Raw genomic sequence first — 6212 nt, 5'->3', positions numbered from 1 at the left:
TAATATTAGATTTAGATAACATAATTTTAGAAGTAAAATTGTTTCTGTGACTAATTATTGTTTTAGTCATTGATAATATAATACACTTTATTCCTGGGGAGTTCTATGGAGCAAATAATTCACAATTTAAACGGCTCAAATTTTTTTCAATACACGTGTTACTTGTGGATTTGAAATTTTGTTGCAGGCTTTATAATAAGCCATATATTACTGACTCTCAATATAAACAAATGACATTACCAACCATTTTTTTTAATAAAAAAGGTAAATTAAATATTGCTTAATTTATTTGATTTAGGAATTATTAACTCTGTATTTTGGAAAACTGTGTATTTTGGTGTTATTACATTGACATCGGAGCTAAGAGAATGTCTTATCCAGATTTTGTAAGTTACGACTTTGGATTTTTCTGTGACCAAAGTTTTGAATCTACTTCTCAATTCAACTCAGCAATCAACGGATTTTACTTTCTTTCTTGAAAGTCAGATTTATAGGTTTTAATGCTTATTTCACTGAAAATTACGTAGTCAAACAATTAAAACTCAATAAATTTATTGCATTGAACAGTTAGCTATTAGGTAGTTATATATACAACGACATAACTTGTTTTTTTCAACTTAAAAACGGCAATAGATTATGTAATCGGAAAAAAGTATTTATAGATGAAAAATTATGTTAGTCATATGCCTAATATACACAAAAATAAAAGTATGAATATTGAAAAGGATGGTGGGAGAATAGACATCCTAATAATCACCGCAATTAAAATAACTTAAAATCAAGTTTGTAAAATGTAAGTCTTACATAATATGTTTCTTATGTTAGGGATAAAATGATAAATATATTTAGCATTGTCATTCAATTATACAAGAATAAAAATGTATCTTTTGGGTTTCGAGTAAGTATTTTCTCACATGAAATATAAATAATTGTATTAAATTTTACCGTAAAATATGTAATTGAAATATATATATTAAAGAAGAAATCTATTATTAGAATTAATTAGTTTAAGGATATAGTTATTAATTAAATAATGTGCATAAGATTATAACATATTAAATTAGTCTTATGCTACATGCTACATGTTGAAAGACGGAGGGAATAAATATAGGGTAGAGCTCTACCTATAATTACCAATTGAATCTGATATCACATTAGCTTAAAACCTCAGTGTTATGTGAATCTTTCTCAATTTTCATATCCAATAGAGACATTACATTAGTATGTATTATTTAAAACTTTTTTTTTCATAGTAAAAAAACATGTTAGATATACAATTGGACCTCTACAAACACGAGGAACACAAATATAAATGTTTTCGGTTGAGCACTACCTGATATAAACCTCAACGAACGAATGTAAAACACTTGTTTTAGATTTAAAATAAAAAATCTCAAAATATTTTTTTAGTACTAATATTTTTTTCATTAAATTAATTATAAAACTATATTTAAGAAAAAAGTATCAATATTTTTTATTAATATATTTCTATTAAACTAATTATAAAATTATGTTTAAGAAAAAGAATACCTAAAAAAAATTAGTATTTATATATTTCTATTAAATTAATTATAATCTTATGTTTGAAAATAAAATTTAATTAAATTATTATCTATGTCCATTAATTTTTTATTAGTATTAAAAATGATATTTAATCAGTTAAAATCATTTTTCAATAAATTATAATTTTGTCTAAGAGAAAGAGGATGATTAATTATTTTTATTATTTTATAATCAATTTTCATTTCTATTTTTTTATTTTATCTCTATATGATTTTTTTATCTTTTTTTTCTTTTATTCTATAATTTTTTTTGGAAGGTTTTAGCATATTTCATTCATTGAATCTCATTTTACCCTTGTATGGTTAGAATGCTTTTCTTTTTATTTGTGTTGGTAGTGTTTTTATTCTGCCTTTTGAAGTTGTATTAAGATTATAAATGTTTTTCTTTTACCTTATTTGTTTTTTTTACTTTTCGATTAATGTGTTTTGAGAGTTTTTCAGCATTTATTTTGATGATGAATTTAAATTTTTGCTTGGATTGAATCGTAGAACTATTAACTTGGTTAATGTTTAGTCTTTTGGTCATGGAAATGAATTTTCTAATGAAATAAGCTATCATTAATAAAAAAGGCTTTTTAATGATATTGATTGATGACATTTAACAACGATTATCTAAATAATCCTTGTTAAAAGTAGAAATGATGACATTTATATAGAGAGTCATCGTTAAAAGTGGGACAGACGAAAAATAATGATAATTATATATAAGGAACTGTCATTCAAACTTTCAGAAACAACAACAGTTATATAGAGAACCGTCGCTAAATGTGTAGCATTTTCATAAAAAGAAGACATGCTTCTTTCTTTAGTTTGACTTTCATATGAGTGATTCTTCTTTCCCTATGCTCTTTCATTTTTTTCCCTTCCTTTTCTTTTTCTCTTTCCCTTTCATCTCATAACCATCGTTACTACCAATGCTAAACTTTTGTGAGTCTCTATTATTTGCAAACTACTCCACGTGAACCTCCTCCAATTGTGAAACATTACTGATCTCACTACACATCGCAACCTTCCATCGCATCTTGTTGTAAAACTCACACCATGAAGCTTCTACAAAACTCTACACACTACATTGCAAAATTCCTCCACGAAGCTATTTGCACTACACTGCAAAATCCTCATTATGATTTTCCTCCTTACCTATAGTTGGTACTATACATTTATTCAAGAATTTGTTTACTTTCTGATTTATCTTTACGATTTCGTAAGTAAGTAAATGGTTAACTCATAGAAAACTTATGTGCCTTTTAACATTCGAAAGAAAATGTTTTTTTACTTAATATTAGTAGGTTTGTTTTTGTTAATCTCATTGTGACATGTAACACGTTATTTTTTATAACTTTTAGCAACGGTTCAAAAACAATTATGATCTTTTGAAACTTTTGATGATTATTATTTTAACCATCGTCATTTTTGTTAGACTTTTAACGATGATTCTTTGTAGTTTGTACACAACATGCTCATCTTACAAGGTACAAGTACACTTCAGTTTTAAAGGTTAGTCACAACATTGTTCAGATCCAATAATAAAATTCTTGACAATAAGGATTGCATTTATTAATTAACCATAATCATAAAAAATATTAGTCTAGAATTTTATATGTTATATAATGTATATTTAATTACACGGATAAAAAGACAACTTAAAAAAAAATACATTGCATAACAAATTATCAAAATCAAATCACATATTACAGAAATCAAACCAAAGCAAAAAGGACATGGAGAAGTGAGGGTAACTAGTTGTGCAAGGTCGGTAGTAAAACATAACAAGTTATGACAGAATTGGAACAAAAAAAAATAAGGCATAAACAAGGTTGGGTTGCAAACATGGTCACAAGCTAGATCAGAGAAACAAATTGAACCCCACTACATCAACTCTTGTTTCGGTATGTATTTGTGTAGGGTTGAGAGACTAACCTTTCTACCTTTGCCTTCTTATCTTCTGACCTATGAACCTCCTACTCCAAGCTCTTCACGCCCAAACCAAGGGGAGGGTACCTGGTAAAGGCACTACGACGCTCAAGTTAGGCGTTAATTAGTGAACTTTAAGTCACAATTGAATATCAAAATTTGGTAAAACTTTTGTACCTTTGCGGCTTAGACCTTTATTTATAAGTTATTTCATGGATCCTAAACTGATGTAAGTCTAGTAAAACGAACTTACCTTTAACTCCAATTTGTTACTCAAAAGCAACTTCCTTATCCTGCAATCAATTATCAATATCTTTAATCATTATGTTATTATTTTATTAATTGTTTGTCTTTCCAAATTATTGGCCCAATAATAATAATTTAAACACTGGTCCAACTATGGTCTAACATCAATAACTTAAGCGCTAGCCCCGTTGTGGCCCAGTACCAATGACTTAAGCGTTGACTCAATTATAACTCATCATCAATAAAACCATTTACTCTGGTTGACCTCTGTTGATACCAAAGATGGACCGAATGGTCCTGACTGCCGGTCGTTCGGTTTGTATCATATATCATACAACTCCCAATATGGTTTGGAAAAGTTTTGGATTGTGTAAGGTTGTTTTGAAAGTTTAGGGTTTAATGTTTAGGGTTTAAAATTTAAGGTTTAGGGTATATAAAGGGTTAGGGCATTCCTAGTGCTTTATTATTCTTTGTTGCTAAAAAAAATTACTATCATAACTTCCAATCACGAACCAAATTTTAAATATCACGATAAAAATAAATTAAAATGAGAATACACATGTAAAGTAAAGGGAAAAGAATATGATTTTTTGTATTAGAAAGAATAACAAAATGTAAAAATACAAAAGACAATAATAATTTAATTATAACAATTTTATAAAAATTAAATTACCCTTAATATATATATATATATATATATATATATATATATATATATAATTATAAAATTTATTGTATTTTGCACGTTAATTTCCATCACAAAATAGTATATGCCTCCAATATTTTGAGAATTTTAATAATTTATAGCTAGTAATATTGTTTATTCATACCAAATCTAGAGAGTTCATAATTTCTTACTTTGAAGAGAGAATTATAGACATCCCCAATATTAAATTCTACTTTTTTTAGTTGTAGTTTGTTACTATAATAAGTGAATTTATTAATTATTTTCTATTTTTTACAAATTGAACTAATTTATCTTTACATGTATGCCAAATTTCCTTATCGAAATCGGAGTTCTCTCAGTAAAAGAAAATAAATATTTAGTCCTCGATGCAAACGCACAAAAGCCATCCTTAATTAGCTAGTAGTGTCATATTTATGTCACACGTGTGAGAATCGTGAACACTAATTCTTTAGGACGGTTTTCTATTTTTGAAAGTTGACTTTAAGTAACATCATTAATCTAATTCATTACTAATTTTTAATTAAAACAATTGATCATTGGTTAAATTGACATTAAGTATTTTTATTTTAAAATTTATTTGATATAGTGTCAACCTAGCCACATTAAATAAAATCTATTTTCAATTTTTATTTATTTATATTTATTTTTAAACAGTAATATAAAAGAAAAGTTTCTCATACAATGTTTTCATATGTTTAACAAAATAAATACAAATGAAAAAAGTTACCGTAAATGAAAGAGATAAATATAAATGAAGGTGAGAAATGTGATTGAAAAATATAAATGTGGAAGAAAGAGACAAGAAAAAGAGTGTCAATGAAGGATATGAATATGATAAAATTTATGAATGTAAATATATTAATGAGGAGTATGGAGAGATATTTATATAGAAATTGAGTTAAAAAATTTGTCATTTTTAATTGAGTATAGGCTTTAAGATTAAAAGTAACTTACCCTTCGAATCTATTATCATAAAGACACATAAATTAATGGATTTAAGTGCATTAACATAAATAAATATAAATATTAAAATTATATAAAATTAGTGTCAACATAATTAGTTTTAAACTGACACTAATATAAAATTAACAAATACTTATATTTATTTAAAAAGATTAAAAATAATTAGTATTATCATAAAGTTCGTTAAATTAACTCTACGATCAAGTCAACAACAGTAACATAAATATTTATTTATTAAAAAGTTTAAAAAAAATTACATTTTTAGCTTTTAAAAAGTAATCTTTTACTTTATGTAAAAGAATATTAAAGTGATTCTAATAACACTACAATTTAAACAATTCTAATATTTGAGAATTAATTTTATGTAGGGACAGTTCGTTAGCGTGACAGACAAGTTAAATGTGACAGACAACATAGATTCTGTCTAATATAAGTAATCTGGATCACATTATTGAGACATACTTCCATGTTATATAGATAGTCGAGACAAATTTAAAACATGCATATATATAATGTTTAAAGGGTCTTGTTTAATTGTTACGTGTTATAAACACGATGTTTATAATTATTATTATTAATTATAAAATAATTTTAGATCAATGTAATGATAAATAAATGATATTAAAAAATCATCCTATGCAATATTCAAGAATATAAGAAGTGTCTGAAAATGAAATGTGTCTTCTGCAAAGTATATAATCCACAACACACCCAAATTTCCTGTGTGTACAGTTTTTGATAGCGTACAAAATGGTACTTGTTATACGAACTTGTTTCATGGTTCCTTGTTCATGGCAACTATAGAGTTTATGGAGGCATGTGATTTTGGTTGACCAGCA

Source organism: Vigna radiata, chromosome 7, assembly GCF_000741045.1.
Source record: "Vigna radiata var. radiata cultivar VC1973A chromosome 7, Vradiata_ver6, whole genome shotgun sequence".
NCBI lineage: Eukaryota > Viridiplantae > Streptophyta > Magnoliopsida > Fabales > Fabaceae > Vigna > Vigna radiata.
The sequence above is the reverse complement of the archived record's forward strand: the minus strand, read 5'-3'. Positions refer to the sequence as shown.